This window comes from Vombatus ursinus, unplaced genomic scaffold, assembly GCF_900497805.2.
Source record: "Vombatus ursinus unplaced genomic scaffold, bare-nosed wombat genome assembly UNPS02009205.1, whole genome shotgun sequence".
Lineage (NCBI taxonomy): Eukaryota > Metazoa > Chordata > Mammalia > Diprotodontia > Vombatidae > Vombatus > Vombatus ursinus.
Window position 1 is genome coordinate 61327656 of NW_020948983.1, and position 18432 is coordinate 61346087.

General features: G+C 41.5%; 1 long non-coding RNA gene across 2 annotated transcripts in view; it reads right to left on the reverse strand.

Annotated features, from left to right (window-relative positions):
* LOC114035641 overlaps positions 1-18432 on the reverse strand; it is a 46074-nt gene that overhangs the window by 22226 nt on the left and 5416 nt on the right. The window contains exon 1 of one of the 2 annotated variants that reach the window (XR_003568240.1): positions 607-634. The exons of the other annotated variant lie outside the window; for it this stretch is intronic. This is a non-coding gene — a long non-coding RNA (uncharacterized LOC114035641). Of the gene's footprint in view, positions 1-606; positions 635-18432 lie in introns of those variants that run through there. 2 annotated transcript variants of the gene reach the window in all.

The following is an 18432-nucleotide window of genomic DNA, read 5'->3' on the forward strand; positions in this document are numbered from 1 at the left end:
TGAGGGATGGTAGACACCAGGTTAAGAACCCCAGGGATAGACAGGTAATCCAAACCAATCAAACCCAAACAACATTTATTCAATACCTATGTTCAAGGCATTCTTCTAGGAGTTCCTGGAAATACAATGACAAAAAACAATTCTTGCCTTTGAGGGGTTTGTATTCTATTGCAGGGGCACGATATGTAAATAATATGTAGATATGACAAATTAAGGAGGAGGAAGACTTTGGGATCTGTAAAGGCTTCCTGGAGGAGATGGTACATGAGTTGATGAGCTTGAAGGAAGCTAGGATTGAAGAGGGGCACTTGAGGAGAGAGTGCATTCCATTCTTGGGGTACAGCAAGACATAGAATGCCATTGACAAAAAAAAAATCAAATGGACCACTTTGGCTGGAATATGAAGTGTACAAAGAGGTTTCCCATACAATGAGCTTGGAAAGGTAGACTGGAGCCAGACTGAAGGACTTCAAAAGCCAGACTACAGGCTGTATGTTAAGGAAAGCTTAGGGTGTATAGGGCATTCAGAGAGGACTAGAATCTCTGGTGTGAGGGCTTATCGAACCCTGTTCAGGTCTGCTCATCCACCTTTCACTCAATTCTTACCTGTGGCTCTAAGAAGCTGTGACATACATAGTGGTCACACCCTGGTAAAACTGTTGGGGCAGACAGGCTAAACCAGGTTGAGGGTAACCAAGGTGTTTCAGACCCATTGGTGAGTTAGAGGAGTATCTACCCCAAGCAGGTGCTGTGGAACACTTAGAGCTTGGTACGACATTGAAGAAGCCAAGGTCATCCACTGCATCCCAGGCCATTGCTGACTGGCTATCTGCCTTTTGTCTTGCCACTGAACTTTGATGACTCTAGAAGAGAGGGAGAGGGAGGCTGATGACTTTGTGTAACTCTGCCTCACTTAAATCTCATTCATGCACAAATCAAGACATCATCCTGTGATGTCATTGGTCCTTTATGAAAATTAAAGATGAACAACAACATGGAAAGCTTTAATAACTGTACAAGAAAAGTTATTGTTAACATCACCCTGCTTGTTTCTCCATGAGCTGAGACTGAAACCTCTACCCATCACCAGATCTGCCTGTTCCTATAACCTAAATACCTGTTGCCTATTACAGGCTCTCTTATGCTGACTGCCCTGATGTTTGGACTTCTCCTTAATGCCAACTTCTGGACTCTCCTCTGATTACCTGTTGTTTTTTTTTTCCTGAGATCTGCTGGTTTCCAGGTCCTGGCCATTTCTAATATGGTCCATCTTGCTGCTGACCAATTCTAATTTATGATAATTAAGCTATTAAGACCATAGCCATCTAATCTCTATCTCTGATGAGGACAGAGTGGGAAGAAATAGATGCAATAAGTCTATATAGTATATTGGAAAAAAAAAAAAAAAGCATTGAATTGAGAATCAGAAGACCTGAGTCCTCACCATGGGTGTTCCATTCACTAACTGTGTGATCTTGGAAAAGTTCTTTGCCCTCTCTGGATCTCATTTTCCTCATCTTTAAAACTATAGGGCTGGACTATATAACCTCTAAGATCCCTTCTAAATTCTAAGATTTACTTACCAGTTTCTCCAAGAAATATAGCAATTAATGTCATAGGCAAGTCCCTGTAAGCCCCTTTACAAATTTCTGAATTGCCTTGGAGAACATCACAAAATGTGAAATAGATAATTTTGATGGTGCAAAATTTAACAGTTTTTGCACAAAAGAAACCAATACAACCAAAATTATAAGGAAAGCAGAAAACTGGGAAAAATTTTTTTGCAACAAGTATCTCTGATAAAGGCCTAATTTCTCAAATATATAGAGAACTGAGTCAAATTTATAGAAATACAAGTCATTCCCCAATTGTCAAATGGTCAAAGGATATGAACAGGTAGTTTTTAAACAAAGATATCAAAGCTATCTATAGTCATATGAAAAAATGCTCTAAATCTCTATGGATTAGAGAAATGCAAAACAACTCTGAGGTACCACCTCTCACCTGTCAGATTGGCTGATATGACAAAAAGGGAAAATGTTAGGTGTTGGAGGGGATGTGGGAAAACTGGGACACTAATGCACTGTTGATGGAGTTTTGAACTGATCCAGCCATTCTGGAGAGCAATTTGGAACTATGACCAAAGGGCTATAAAACTGTGTATACCCTTTGATCCAGCAATACCACTGCTAGGTCTATATCACAAAGACATCCAAAAAAAAAAAAGGGAAAAGGACCTATTTGTAAAAAAATACTAATAGCTGCTCTTTTTGTGGTGGCTAAGAATTGGAAATGGAAGGGATGTCCATCAATTGGGGAATGGCTAAACAAGCTGTGGTGTGTGATTGTAATGGAATATTATTGTGTTATAAGAAATGACAAGCAGGATGATTTCAGAAAAATCTGGAAAGACATATGAACTGATGCATAGTGAAGTGAACAGAATCGGGAGAATATTGTACATAGTAGCAGCAATATTGTTCAATGAGGAATTGTAAATGACTTGGCCATTCTCAGCAATGCAATAATCCAAGACAATCCTAAGGGATAAATGATGAAACATGCTATTTGCCTCTAAAGAAAGAACTGATACTGCTTGAATACAGACTGAAGCATACTATTTTTCACTTTCTTTAATTTTTTTCTTTTATTTGAGTGTTCTTGTACAAAGCAACTAGTATGGAAATGTTTTACATAATTGCACTTGTATAACCTATATCTGATTACTTACCATATCAGGGAGGGGGGAGGGATAGAATTTGAAACTCAAAACTTTAAATAAAAATGTTTTTAAAAAATGAGCTGGAGAAGAAAATGACAAACCACTCCAGTGTCGCTGCCAAGAAAACTCCAAATGGGGTCACAAAGGATCAGACTTGACTGAAAAATGACTGAACAAAAAATAAAATAGTATTACATATTGAAAAAAAAAGTCATACTTCCTCCTTTTCCATTTTCTCATCCTCTTCATCTTCCTCATCCTCCTCCCTGTAAGGGAGATGAAGGACCTCCCTGTAAGTGAGATGAAGGACCTTGCTTGGCCAAGGGGAGATAGGGAAGGACACTATATGGGAATTCTGTTTTTTCACTCTTCCATCTTGAGAAATGCAAGAGGTATCCCTTGGGGTTGGATGCTCTCTGTTCTTCCCCTCCATTGTCTTTGACCCCAAGTCAGCCTTCAGAAACCTCTTACTTTAGATCTAGAAAAAAATTATAATTGGTGTTCTAAGAGCATGCTTGCTGAGCTAGATTCAGTTTTCAGCAGGCTCTCCAGGCTTGAAGATTTCTTAGGCCTCTTCTCAGCTATGGATGGGAAAATGACCATCTCCTAGAAGATGTCCTGGGACATACCTTTCTTTTCAAACCTTATTTATTAGGAACTGGCAGACATGGGGAAAATTGAGTTTGTACTCCTAACTGAAGTAGAAAAAAAGAGCAAAGAATGAAAATATCAACAAATTTATCCCATCAACTTTGGCTTGATTTAGTTTCTGAGGACTTGACAGGAGCCAGGTCTCTTGGGAAAGAGGATTTGATAGGGTAGTAGGGGGTGTTAGGATAGGGTAGGTGAGGGTCCAGACTTCCCAGACAAGTGCAGAAAGGTGGGGAAAAGTATGAACAATAGCCCAGAGTGGGCCGTATCTTCCACTTGTCCTTATCATGTACTACCTAATATTCTTAGCTACTTTTCATATCTGCTTATGTCCTCTATGTCTAATTCATAGAATAAGTTTCCTGAAGATAGAGAGGGCACTATGTCTTCTTCACAGGAGCATAAATAGCAGATGTTCAAAAATATTTGCTTATTTAATTGCTGATAGATGAGCCTGCCCATTGGATCATGAGGACCTAAGAGATTAAGTGTCCTCAGCTGAGTTGTTACTGGTCAGAACTATGCCTAAGGCAAATTTAGTTGGTAGGAAGAATGGGGGTTGGGGGTGGGGGTGGAGCAAGGAATACAAGAGGTTAGTGCGACTATAGATGTTGTTGCTGTAAGAGACACAGGCATTGAGGAGGAAGCATGGCCGACCACCATGTCGGTGACCTGGGACAAAGCTCAGGTCAGTCAAGGACAGTTACAGCCCTGGACCCCAGGCTGGGCGTTTATGGCAAATTGAAGGAAGAGGCATTGGTTTTTGATGAAAATAGACTCTGGGAAACATTCTCAGAGCCTTTCCTGACCTATGTGCTGAAGGTAGGGGACATTCCCTCACTGAAGGAAGGAAACACATTTTAGCACTCATCGGACATGTTTTATTCACCTCCAGACTTAAACAAATAAATGCATATTAAACAGTGCCTGAGACTTTACGCATTTGTATGTCTATTTGCAGGCAGCCAGATCTTCATGATTGCCTACGGTTGTGGGCCAGGCCTGAATCATGCCAGTCTGGTGGTTCAGGTTCAGGATTAGAATGAAATAAGACACTTGTGAATCCGACACTTGACAAGAGGATTTTCACTGGGATGTGGTGCTGGTTTAGGTAGCCTCAGCCCTCTTTGTCTCCATAGAGAAGCGTTCCCGGAGAGGAGAACAAGTTGAATCAGAAGTGTGTGTTGACCCTAGAGTAGTGGGACATCTGTCAACTCCGAGGGGCACTAACTCTTGGTGGACTGGCCCTTTCATGCCCCAGGCTACAAGGAAGCCTGCCTGTTCAGTGGCTAAAGTTTAGCCAGTCAAGTCTTGGAGAAAGCATCCCTTCCTTTTCTGGAAAACTGGCCTAGATTAAACAAGGCTTCTTAAACTTTTTCTAGTCATGACCCCTTTTCATGTTTTGGCAGCATTCATTGGCGTTGTCATGTCTGAGGGCACGTGCGCGCAAAGTGCGCATGCTTTGTGTTTGGAACCAAGGCTGCAGTGAAGTTGTTTGTTGCAACATGGGCAAGAGCTGCTAGAAACACCTCGGATTCATTACACTATTGATTTTTAATTAATTTTTGGTCATTACATGTTCAGAAACCTTTTGCTGTTGCCAAATTTTTATGGCGTGGTGACCCACAGTTTAAGAAGCGCTGGTCTAGAAGATAGAGTAGGGCTACAGGGGACTAGGAAGTTGCACCAATGACAAACTTCCTTAGACAGAGCAAGTCCTGGGTTTGACTTCTCCGCCTTTTTCATAAGTAAGAAGTTGTTCTGGTCATACTTAGTTCTAAAAATTGAGCTCTGTGTAACAACCACACTTAAGATATTAGTTGCTATTTTGAGTGCGGGAGTGACAGTGTTGGAGAGAAGAGGAAAGGGGAAAATGTGAACCACAGGTTAGGCTACTGAGAAGGGCAGGCCAGCCTGCCTGCCTGGGGCATCTCAGCAAAGGATTCTGGGAAGTGAGAGGGCACTGGGGACCTAAGGGTCAGGGTAGAAGGGATGCCAGGAAAGGTTAGAATGCCAGAGACAAAGTGCTGCCTTTGTAATTTTGCTGAGGGGTGACCCTAGTGACCAGCTTTTGGACCCCATAAACTTGGGCAACAATAACGATAGCTGGCATTTATGTAGTGCTTTAAGGTCTATAAAGCACTTCACATGCCATCTTATTTGATCTTCACAGCTACCCCAAGAGGTAGGTGCTATTATGATCCCCATTTCACAGATGAAGAAACTGAGGCTGAGAGGGGTTAGGTAATTTGTCCAGAGTCACAAAGCCAGTAAGTGTCTGAGGCAGATTTTGAACTCAGATCTTCCTGACTCCAAGGCCAGCACTCTATCACAGTAAACTGTGTGGCCTAACCCTAACATCAGATGTCAAATCATGGCTGGTTAATTACCGGGACTTGGAATCCAATCAGGCCACTTATAGAAGGCATTTATGAATGTTTAAAAAGCATTTTCCCCACAATGACTCTGTGATATAGGTAAGGCAAGTATTATTACTCCCATTTTACAGATGAGAAACCTGAGGCACAGGAAATTAAAGCGATATGCCCAGCATCATTCAGCTAGAAGTATAGGAGTTGAATCCAGATCTTCTGATTGAGTCCCAGCTTTCTATATTACAAAAGCCTGGTGGCTACATTCTATCCAAGCTCTTGCTATTTCCCCTAAGGATTGGTAGGCTTTCTGTTCCTTTCCTCCTTAAGACTTTTGCTCCAATGATTAGAAAGTGACCAGCTTTCTCCTATTGTAGACAGGGAAACCCAAATCAATTGATTAATCATCAAGCATTTTTTTAAGTACCACTGGGCACTGTGGAGGATACATTTGATGCCTGCCCTCATGGAGTTTACAATCTAGTTGTAAAAATGCGACATGCAAATTTCTATTGATATATTTTATTTTTTCTATCACCCATAATTGCCATTCTACACCTACTCCTTCCTTGAGACCTATCTCTTATAACAAGGAATGAAAAAAGAAAAAAAAATCAGTTCAGCATAACTATCCAATGTGTCCAAAATTTTTGACTGTATCATATGTAGTGTTCCATGTTGTGTTCTATGTTAGTCCCCCATCTCTGCAGAGGAGCTAATGAAAGTACTCTCTTGTGTATTTCCTTTGGGGACATGCTTGCTTAACATAATTTTGGTTGAGAAGTCTTGCACATTGGAGGAGGTAGCACCTGAACTAGGCTTTGAATGACAAGTAGGTAGATTAGATTGTAAGCTCCTTGAGGGCAGGGACCGTCTTTTACCTCTTTCTGTATCCCCAGTGCTTAGCACAGTGCCTGGCACATAGTAGGTGCTTAATAAATGTTTATTGACTGTCTGACTAGTAGAAAGCTTACAAGATTACTAAGGAAAATTAGGCAGTGTGACTGGGAATTGGGATTTTCTGGTACTCAGCTTTCAGGAGAAAGAGACAAAATAATTTAAGAAACATTTATTAAATACCTACTATGTATAAGGCCCTATGCTAGAGATTTTTGTTGTTGGTGTTGTTGCTTATTTGGGATCTGTGATTTTATGCATTAGGGTATTTCTAGTGTGAAAACCCTGTCCATTTAAGCACATCACCAGCTTATCTGTAATGTATAGATTTAGAAAGTTGCTTGGGATACTGAGAATTTAAATGACTTCTTGTTGTTCTGTCATTTCAGTCTTGTCCTACTCTTCCTGACCCCGATTGGGGTTTTCTCGGCCAAAGGTACTGGAGTGGTTTGACATTTCCTTCTCTAGCTCATTTTTATAAACGAGAAAATGGAGGCAAACAGGGTGAAGTGATTTGCCCGGGGTCACACAGCTAGTAAGTGTCTGAGGCCAGAATTGAACTTAGGAAGATGAATTTTTCTGACTCCAGGCCTGGAGCTCTAACCACTCTTCCATCTAGCTGCCCTGACACTTAGCTACCCAAACCAACTACATACCAAGGTTCCACCAAGATTTGAACTCATACCATTGGATTCAGAGTCTAGAGTGCTAACCATTACACCATGGAACCAGCACAAAACAGCTCCATGACCTGCTCTGATCACAGAGCTAATGTGTCTGATTAATTTGAATCCATCCAGGTCTTCAGTATTGCAAGGCCAATTTTCTTAGAGAAAAAACATGACCCAACAAATAGAGGGATTAGCAATAAGGAAGACAATTTCTTCCTCAGAAACTGAAACAAATGAAACAAATGGGGTAGAATGTAAAGGGGCTGTAGGTTGTAAAGTAGGAGAGGAGGGACCTCCTGACTGTTAGTCTGTACCTTCTCTGTAAAGTAGACAAGGTCCTGGGCTAAGAGGAGGGCACTAGGGGAAGAGGTAAAGGGTATCAAGGAGAAGAGAAAGTTTGGATCATCTGCTGTGATAAGTGTGATAAGGAAGAATAACAGTGAAATTGTCCTCCAGTACCAATCAGTAGTACACGAGTAGGTGCAGAGAAGTCTTATTGGGGTGATAATCCAATGTTGGCATAAGGCAAGGCATGAGTGGCAAATTGTATAAGAAAGTTAGGGATTCAAAGCTAGAGGATAATGTATAGTTGAGCTCTTCCACTAAGGGGTAAGATTCTGAAAATAAGACCAGAACAGATGTGGTGAGCTGGGAGAACAGGAAAGGTGGAGAGACTGGAGGTCATGGTGAGGATGAAGAACAGGTTTAAGAAGAGTGAGGCAGAAACAGTGATAGAAGGAGAGAATGATATGATCATATTTTTAAATTTCAAAGTTTGGAATTACGGATGTCAGGGGATCATAGATTTAGATCTGGGAGTAAATATTAAGCACCTGCTGTGTGCCAGGCACTGTAAAACTAAGTGTTTTACAAATATTATCTCATTTGATCCTCATGCCAACCCTGTGAGGTAGGTGTTATTATTATCCCCATTTTATAGTTGAGACTTTACAGAAGGGACTTTAGAGGTCATGGAGCCCAGCCTCCATTTTATAGATTTTTATATATAATTTTATAGATGAGGAAATTGAGGCCCAGAGAGATTAAATGACTTGTCCAGGGCCACTAGTGCCAGAGGCAGGATTCAGATCCAGGTCGTCCTGACTCCAACTTCAAAGATCTGTCCACTAGGAATGATGGTGAGATTTAAAGTATGACTATTCCTGTGGGTGGACCAGGTGGAATGAATATTTAGGTCAGGGGAGTTCAGAAGATTGATATACTGGTATATTATGTTGTTTAAGAGCTACCAATAGTGTTTATTGACATAGTATATCATTCTATCGGAGCTAGGTAGTACAGTGGATAGAGCACTAGGCCTGGAGTCAGGAAAATTCATCTTCCTGAGTTCTAATGTGGCCTCAGACACTTACTAGCTCTGTGACCCTAGGCTAGTTACTTAACCCTCAGTTTCCTCATCTGTAAAATGAACTAGGGAAGGAAATGGCAAATCACTCCAGTATCTTTGCCAAGAAAATCCCAAATGGGGTCATGAAGAGTAAGGCATAAGTGAAAAACAACTCAGCAACAACTCAACATCATTCTATCCTCTCATTTTATCTTATTTTTATCTTGTCATGTCAACTATGCTATATCATGCCATTTCATGTGATGTCACATACATCATATCATCTATCATACTTTTATATGAGGGTAAATTTAGGAGTTGTGTTAAAGAGGAAGACTGTGATCCAAATATTAAATTTCTTGAGAAAGGAAAAGACAGTGAGTGATCTGGAGCTGGTATGTGACTAATCAAAAACGGATTAAACTAATTTTTTAAAGGCTATTTTCAATCTTATTCTAGCGTTGTATCCTTACAAAACACTTTTGTTCACACCATCTCATTTGGCCTTTACAACTCCTTGTGAATGACCCCTATGAGGGTAAAGTTATAATGCCCATTTTACAGTTGAGGGTAGGTAAGCCTAGAAGGAAGTGCTTTGCCCCATGGGTCATGACCATTTCTTGTTAGAACCAGCATTTATGCTCAGATCTCCTGACTCCTACCCCAGTTCTCCTTCCATTGTATCATATTGTCTTTTCTTTCCTGCACTTGTTCTGAGTTCATTCCTCCTCCATTCCCGAACATAGCCTTGTAGAGTCAAGATTCCTCCTCTACTTGGTTTCCCTGAGGCAGGATCCTTAATCTGCAAATAATGATTTCATCACGGTTCTAGACTGGTATTCACTAAAACAAAACAAAACAAAACAAAAACCCCCCGAAACCCAGCCTTCAACCCCTTAGCAAGAATTGAAACAAAGGTTGATTCAAAAAGTGCCTGTAGGTTACCCTCCATAAATTAGGAAATGAAATTCATGGAAACATTCTTAAGACATGCTAGTTAATCAAAACTTTCTTCAATTAACTAGATGAAGAGTAGGGTCATACGTAGTACTCAGAAGCCCATTTGCAAATGGACGGAGAAAACAATTCAAGGTTTAAAAAACAAAGAAGTTAATGAAACACACTCATATGTCATGATGGGATGATAAACCTTGTCAACAAGAGGGTAAAAAGAAATACAATTAATAAATTTGCTCATTGACCCCTTTCCTAACTACTCACTGACAATGGCATTTGCTTGAGTAAGGCCTTCGGCTTTGGTTAGAAGTGCCAGTATGTGAAATTGCTTTCTGAATCTGGCTTCTAGGTGTGAAATCCAAGATGTGGCAAATCCAGACACAATTTCATTTTCCTGATGACTGTGACCAGGACAGAAACCTTAAAAAAAAGAAATCCAAACTGAGACTGTCTGTTCTCTCTAGAGCAGAGTTGTCTTATCGGCCTAGTGTAGATGGATGCTGTTTAGCCTGGAGGCAGAAAGACAAATTAGATGACCTCCAAACAGGCCCTTAAGCCTTAGCATTCTTTAAAGAGCTATTACCATCCCTACTTTACAGATGGGGAGAGCAGAGGTACGGAAGGTAAAAAGGGGCTTTCCCTTAAGTCAGAGTGAGTCAGTGCAGAAGCTGAGGTTAGAACCCAGTGATTTAGTCAACAGACTTCCTTCAGAGATAAGTAATAATATCCTGTTGCTAGCCTTGTGATGCATTGAGTCACCAAGCTGGTAGGGTCTGCTAGAGTTCAACTAGACATTCCCCCTCCCCTGACCACTTCCAAGTAGGTTATTCCAAAGTAACCGATGTTGAGATCCCCAGGGAGGGGAGCCCAGTCACTTTTCATGGAGTCAGCTCAGTAATTCTCAGAAAGCAATCAGTACTACAATAATATCAGTACCTGAAAGGAAAGTAGGGGCTGCTCTCAGTCTTTTCCTGCCTGCCTTTGGATAGGGAGTGAGGGGTCCTTTAGATCAGTGTAGGCACCTCAAAGACCATAGAATGAGCATTATTGATCTTGAGGTGGTCTTGTCCAGCCCCTTGACTTTCTATAGGAGGGGGAAGGTAGTGTGATACAGTAGAAAGAACACTGAATTTGGAATTAAAATCTAGGTTCAAATTCTGGTTCTGCAGCTTATTAACCTGTGAGACCTTGTAAATATTCCTTAACCTTTAAGGGTTTCACTTTCCTAATTATAATAACAATAATAACTAATTAGTATTTATGTACTATATATACTTTATATACTATATACAGTGTGATATAGTAGAAAGTGTGATATAGTAGAAAGAACACTGAATTTGGAATTAAAATCTAGGTTCAAATCCTGGTTCTGCAGCTTATTAACCTGTGAGACCTTGTAAATATTCCTTAACCTTTGAGGGTTTCACTTTCCTAATTATAATAATAGTAATAACTAATTAGTATTTATATAACACTTTGAGGTTTGCCAAGCACTTTACATAACTTATGTGATCCTTACAATGATCCTGGAAGGTAGGTGCTATATTATTGTCCTCATTTTACAGATGAGGAAACTAAGGCTGAGAAAAGTTAGACAACCTGCCCAGAATCACACAACTAATAAGAGTCTGAGGCAGGATTTTAAATCAAGTCTTCCTGACTCCAAAGCAAGGTCTCCGTCTTCTTCTCCACCTAGCTGTTGATTAGATGATCTCTAAGGTCCCTTTTAGCTGTAGATTGGATGTCAAGGTTACACAGTTGACAGAGAGATGAGGGAGGTTTTCAGTATCCTGGAACAATGACCATTTTACTTCAATCACGATGCTTTTCTGAGTACTCTTGCAGGGTTCCATGGGGGAATATGGTGATAATACAGGATGTCCCCAATGTCTTAATGTAGTTTTAAACCAGTAAGACTTAAAACTGCTCTAAGACTTATGTACCCCGTCTACATTTATCTAATATTTCTTGGTTACAAAGTGCTTTCAAATAAATGATCCTCACAACAGCTCTTTAAGGCAAATTAGTACAACATAATTACATTCATTTTATAGAGGCAGCTTCATGCAGTGAACAGAGTGGTAGACTTGAAGTCGGGAAGACCTCTAGTTCAAATCCCCTCTCACACACTTACCTGAGCAAATCACTTTACCTCCCTGATTGTCAATTTCCTCATATATAAGATAGGGATGATAATAGCATCTACTTCATAGGGTTGTTGTAAGGTTCAAATGAAATAATATAGGTGTGTGTAAAACATTCGTAAATCCTTAGAACTATATAGATTTGAGCTATTATTATTGTTATTGTTATTAGGAGGAGGCAGCTAGGTGGTTCAGAGGATGGAATGCTAGTCTTGGAATCAGGAAGACCTGAGTTCAAATCCCACCTCAGACACTTACTAGGTGTGTGATCTTGGGCAAGTCACTTAACCTGTTTAGCTTAATCCCCTGGAGAAGGAAACGGCAAACCACTCCAGTATCTTTGCCAAGAAAACCCCATGGACATTAATGATGTACTATGGTTTGTGGGGTCACAAAGAGTCAGACATGACTGACCAACAATAACAAGAAATTATTATTATTATGAGGGGGCCAAGAAACAGGATCTTGACAGGAATCCTGGGTAACCTAAAACATTTCGCTTCTACTGTGCTGTCAAAAATCCAAAAACTGATCACTCAAAGAAAATTTAGGGACCAGCTAATCCAATGTCCCAGTTTTTTAGAGGAAGAAAAATTATGTCCAGATAAAGGAAGAGACTCATCATAGAGCACACAATGAATTGCAGAGATCTGGCACCAGAACCCACGTCTTCTGAACTAGGCCAGTGGTCTTTATACAAGGCCGCATTGCTTTCTGGGTTTCACAGGCTCTCTTTCTTTCTATTCTTCCTTCTTGGAAAACAGAGTGAAGTCATCAAAAGACAAACTGAAGTGCCCATCACCTGTAAGGTTTCATTTCCCCCTGAAAGTGGTGATGAAGAGACATTGTGAGAACTGCAACCTAGCCCCTGTTTCCCTCATCCTCTAGTAAGTCAAGGACTGAGACAAGAAATGGGCCTGTGAAACTCAGCAATTCTAACCCTGAGCTCTTACCAGCCTGTTTCTGTCCATTTAGTAACATGCATTTAGGGGATTGGGGAAGGATAAACAACTGGGAAACACGTGCCCTAGCTAAGTAAACTTGTGGGCATAAGACAGTAATGGCCTGTTTTACAGATGTAAAACATCCTCTTCTGTGGTTATTAAAAGCCTTGATAAAGTGACAAGAGGGCATAATGAAATCCAGAGGCCAGAGATCCCGAGGAGGCTGGAGAAGACCATGGCTGCTTGGGTGGTCTGTTTTAAGCCTACCCCAGGCACCACCTCTCCTCTAGAGAGAAACAAGAGTTTACGAAGCCAGGCTCCTATCTGTGACCAATCAAATTGTAGTTGTACCAGGTCCCAGAGGAATTCATTGGGTGAGGCCAAACCAACAGCATTTCTTTCCAAATGACTCTATTGCTTCAACTGGTTGTACATCATAGTTGGCTATTCGGGGGCAGCGGGGGCCAAAATTGTGAAGTGAAAGCTGGCTTTCCTTGTCCCCATCCATCTCCAGGGAAAAATCTCCTTTTTCCTCTCCTTCCACCTTGGGAAGTCTAGTGCCTTTCTGCTTTGCCTTGTAATTAAAAACACCTCTTCGAAAAGGATACAATGCTAACTGTTTATACTCCGTGTGAATTCAAGCCAGAGAAAAGAACATTAGAGTTAGAAAGGGCATTTGAGATCATGTCTTCATTAATTTGTCCAGTAGGCATTTATGAAGTGCCTACCATGTTCAAAGCCATCATTTTACAAAATGGGAAAAAGGGCCCATAGAAGAGTGAAGTGACTTTTTCAAAGTTCCAGTCTAGTTAGTGACAGAGCAAAGATTAGACTCCACACCTCCTGATTGGCCGCTCAGTACTCCTGCTACTTTTCTAAACTGTCTTGGCCCTTCATGACACTTAAGGATATTTGTAATTTAAGCCTTATCTCTAATTCATTCAATAGCTGCTAAAGCACCTACTTTGTTCAAGGCACTGTCAACTAGTCAATGAAGGTTTATTAAGTGCTTACTATGTGCTGGGCATTGTGCTAAATGCTGGCATGCAAAGAAAGGCAAAAGATGTTAGTGTTGTCTTATTCCTCAATTTTCCATCATGTACAAATGATCACCACCCCCCCCCCATAGTAGAATGTAGGCTTCCTGAGGGCAGATGCCTCTTTATTCTAAATGGTGGAGACAGCATGCAAACAATTATGTACAAGCAAGATAGATACAGGATATATTGGAGGTGATCAGCAAAGGGAGGGCGCTAGAATTAAGGAGGAGTGGGAAAGGTTTCCTGTAGAAGGTGGGATTTTGGTGGGACTTGAAGGAAGCCATGAAAGCTAGGAGATGGAGATGAGAAGAGGGAGAATTATCAGCATGAGGGACAGCCAGTGAAAATGTCTAGAGTTAGAGTGTCTTCTCTGAGAATAGCAAGAAGGCCTGGTTCTTAGAGTTCATTGGTTCTTAAGTACATTGTGGGGTGTGTGAATGTGTGTGTGTAAAGTGGAAGACTGGAGGGGCAGCTAGGAGGCTAGAGCACAGGCCCTAAAGTCAGGAGGACCTGAGTTCAAATTCGGCCTCAGATCGAACACTTGACATTTACTAGCTGTGTGACTCTGGGCAAGTCACTTAACCCCAATTGCCTTAAAAAAATTATTACTAAAGTGGAAGACTGGAAAGGTGTGTTTGGGGGAATAGACTATAAAGGGCTTTGAATGCCAAACTTAGACTTTTATATTTGATCCTGGAAGCAATAGGGAGCCAGCAGAGTTGATTTAATTAGGGAGTGACATGGTCCAACCTATGCTTTAGGAAGATCACTTTAGGGGGCAGCAAGGTGGCAGAGTGGATAGCACTGGCCCTGGAGTCAGGAAGACCTGAGTTCAAATTCAGCCTCATATACTTACTAGCTGTGTGACCCTGGACAAGTCACTTAACCCTGATTGCCTCAAAAAAAAAATCTGAAAGATCACATTTTTAGGTAAAGATGAACTGGAGTGGGGAGAGACTTGAGGCAGACTGACTCACCAGCAGGCCATTGCAGTAGTCCAGGCCTGAGGTGATAAGGGCCTGCACTAGGGTGGGGGCAGTGTCAGAGGAAATGGCGGGTGAGGAGTATATACCAGAGATGTAGGAAAAGACAGAATGAGGAGTTAAGGATGACACCAAGGTGGTGAGCTGGGTGACTGAAAGGTTGGTGGTACCCTCAACAGACAAAGGGAAGTTAGGAAGAGGGGGGGGGTTGGGGAGGAAGATAATGAGTTTGGTTTTGGACATGTTGAGTTTAAGATGTCTACAGGACAGCCAGTTTGAGATGTCCAAAAAGCAGTTAGAGATGCAAGATTTGGAGGTCAGCAGAGACATTAGGGGCAGCTAGATAATGAAATGGATAGAGTGTCAGGCCTGGAGACAGGAAGACATCTTCCTGAGTTCAAATCTGGCCTTAGACACTTATTAGCTGTGTGACCCTGGGCAAGTCACTTACCCCTGTTTATCTCAGTTTCCACATCTGTAAAATGAGCTGGAGAAGGAAATGGCGAACCACTTCAGTATCTTTGCCAAGAAAACCCCAAGAAGGATCATGAAGGGTTGGATATGACTGAACAACAACAGCAACAAAAACAAAGAAGTTAGGGCTAGATAATCAGGTTTGAGAGTTATCAATATAGAGGTGATACTTGAATTCATGGGAGATGGGAATCCATGACCACTTGAAATAGTATAGAGAGAAGAGAAGAGGGCCCTGGACAGAGCCCTGTAGGACACCCGTGTTTAATAGGTGTGTCCTGGATGAAGCTCCAGCAAAGGAGGCTGAATGGTAGTCAGATAGCATGAGATACTGTGGACAATTAGTAAATGAATGAGGTCTGGACCTTCAAAAACTTTATGGAAGGCTTGGTCAGAGAATACCCTGTCAAAGGAGTTTCAGGTACCAGTGTTCATATCCCTTGAATTATAGTATGAAGGTCATTGCCTATGGGCAGGGCATGATCTTAAGTACCAAGTTATAAATGACAGTCATTAAATTTGTGAGACCCGTCTCATTTGGACCTGAGGATCTTTAAGAGCATTGCCAAAGAATGCTGATATTTGCCTGTGTCCCATTTCCTATTCCTTATGTGTATGTGTGTATGAGAGAGATGGAGACAGGAACACAGAGATACACAGAGAGACAGATTGAAAGAAAAAAAAAACTCATGATGTCCATTTCGTAGCTGGGAAAGCTGAGGTTTGAGAAAGTTATGAAAGGCATCCTACGTTTCCTGGCACCTCAGTGACAGATTTGGACACGGGATTCAGAACACCTTCTTAAATTGTTTTTGGAATCAAAACAAAAGATGTGCTTGGAGAGCAATGGTGACTTTGTGGATTCTCTGTTGGAACTTGAGCTTGGTTGGCAGCAGGATGGTAGACCAGACAGACTCACCATGGTGGGGCAGGCCACCAGGAAGTGGCTAAGTAGCTGAGAGACAGAGCAAAGAGTAATCAAAGAACAGTGGCATGAAACAAAGGTTGGGCAAGGGAGGCAGGCAATCAATTGAAGTCAACAACATCTTGTGTCTACTGTGTGTAATCCATTGGGCTTCAGGGGTGGGGAACCTGGGGCCTCAAGGCCACTTGTAGCCCTCTAGGTCCTCAAGTTCAGCCCTTTGACTGAATCCAAACTTCACTCTGAGAGATCACTGGATTGATTAGAGTTGAGAAACTTGTCTTTACCACTTATTAGTTCTTTGACTTAAGTTAGATCATCTCTTTGGAAAGGATACAGAAGGATACAACATTGGTTAAGGAAGAAATGATCCCTACCTTTCCCTTCCCTCTCTTCCCCTCCACATAGACATGTGCCTGGTCAAAGAGGTATGTTGGGAGTAGTGACTGACTCACGTCAGTGGGACATCTTGCAAGTCCAAGGGGGCTCTTCGTGGGCTGGCCTCTTACTTATTCTGGTCTTAGCTGGCTGGACCAATCGAGTCTCACCTTCCTTTTAGAGGAACCCCCCCAAGCTCCCAAAACTAACCTATCCCAGAGATGTCAAACAAAAGACCCACAAGATTGAACAGATTAAAATGTAATTGAGAAATATTTAACATAATAAATAAAAGTACAATAGAATATAAATAATGCTAAAATGTGGTTTTTCAAGTCAATATATGACCTTCAGGGATCCTTATGTACTGTTTATGGCCCTGTTTCTATTTGAGTTTGACACTACTGACCTAGACTATAGGATAGATATTACTACCGCCACAACCTCTGCCTCTAGTGTGCTTTAGTCGCTCACAGGAGTGGTCGTACCTTAGATACCTCCCTTCCCCTCCACTCCACCCTCATCCCCATGTTCCCTACTAAATTTGCCCCAGATGCAGAATTCCCAACTATAATTCTGGTTGTACAAGATCAGGAGTTCTTCATCTGGGGTCCATGGGGAGTCTGTGGATAGAATTCAGGGTGTCCATGAACTTGGCTGGGAAAAAAATGCAGCAAGCACAGTGCCTGGCCCATAGTAAGCATTTAATAAATACTAATTGGCTGACAAAAACGATATCCTTATTTTCACTAATCTTTGGTTTCCTTTGTAATCCTATGTATTTTATTTTATTCATTTAAAAACATACTCCTGAGAAGGGATCCATAGGCTTCCCCAAGCTGCCAAAGGGGTCTATGATACACCCTGAAACAGTGAAGAACCCCTGATATAGATGATTTCAAAGGTTCCTTTCTAGTTGTAAAACCTATTTATTTGACCTCTAACTCTGTGTGACCTTGGGCATCACTTATCTTCCTCCGAGCCTCAGTTTGTTAATCTGTAAAATGAGAGGCTAGATTAGATCATCTTTCAGGCTTTTTCCTTACTAGTCTATGACTGTGGCTTGGCTGGATGCTGGGAAAGATGAGATGCATGCTAGCTCTTAAACAAAAGGAGATGAAGAAAGATTCTTATTAACAAGATCTTCAAACTTTGAGCAGCAAGCAGGAGTAGCAGCCTTATTTATTAAATTCCAGTCAGACTATTGTGTTCTGGGTCTCCAAAGCTTTCAGCTGCTTCTGTGGAGAAATTCAGTGTTGGGAGAACATGACCACTCAGTGGGCAGGATTCAGCTTTTCCAGGATGTTCTGGCTGATTTGAGAAACACATTAACCAGAAGTGTTGTGATGATTGCAGGGTTGGCCCATAGCAAAATTGAAGAGGGGCGGGCAAAGTATGTCTTTGGAGCTCCCTATCTGTGTATGTTCCTTTCCCCCACTGCCCGTTGGGGCCTGCCCACTTCCCAGGGTCCTCTGGCTTTCCACCTCTCCTGCCAGAGTAAACCCATCCATGTACCCTGTAGTATTGAAGACACTATCCCTCCCCCCTTCCAAGAGAAATAAAGGTGGGCCACAAGGAGAGAGCAATGTTTGACCCCAAAAAAATGAACCACAAATAGTTCAAGCATCAATCGGGGACCACCATTTTTTGGGGGGGATCTTTACTTTGGTAGTTGATTGTTGTTTTTTGGCAGGGGAAAGGACTTACTAGTGACCTATGAATCAAGTTACATAGGCAGCCTTCTATTCTGTCTACATAAGGCCAGCCTTATGTTGTTATTCATTTAGTCTTAAGAGTAGTCAATAGGACACTTTACATAGTAGAAAGATGAATGATGGAAAACTCACATAGAATCTGGGGAGTCCTCGGGATATAATGGTTATAAATTGGTCCAAAATCTTTCATCATTCTGTAATAGAGTTATAGAAT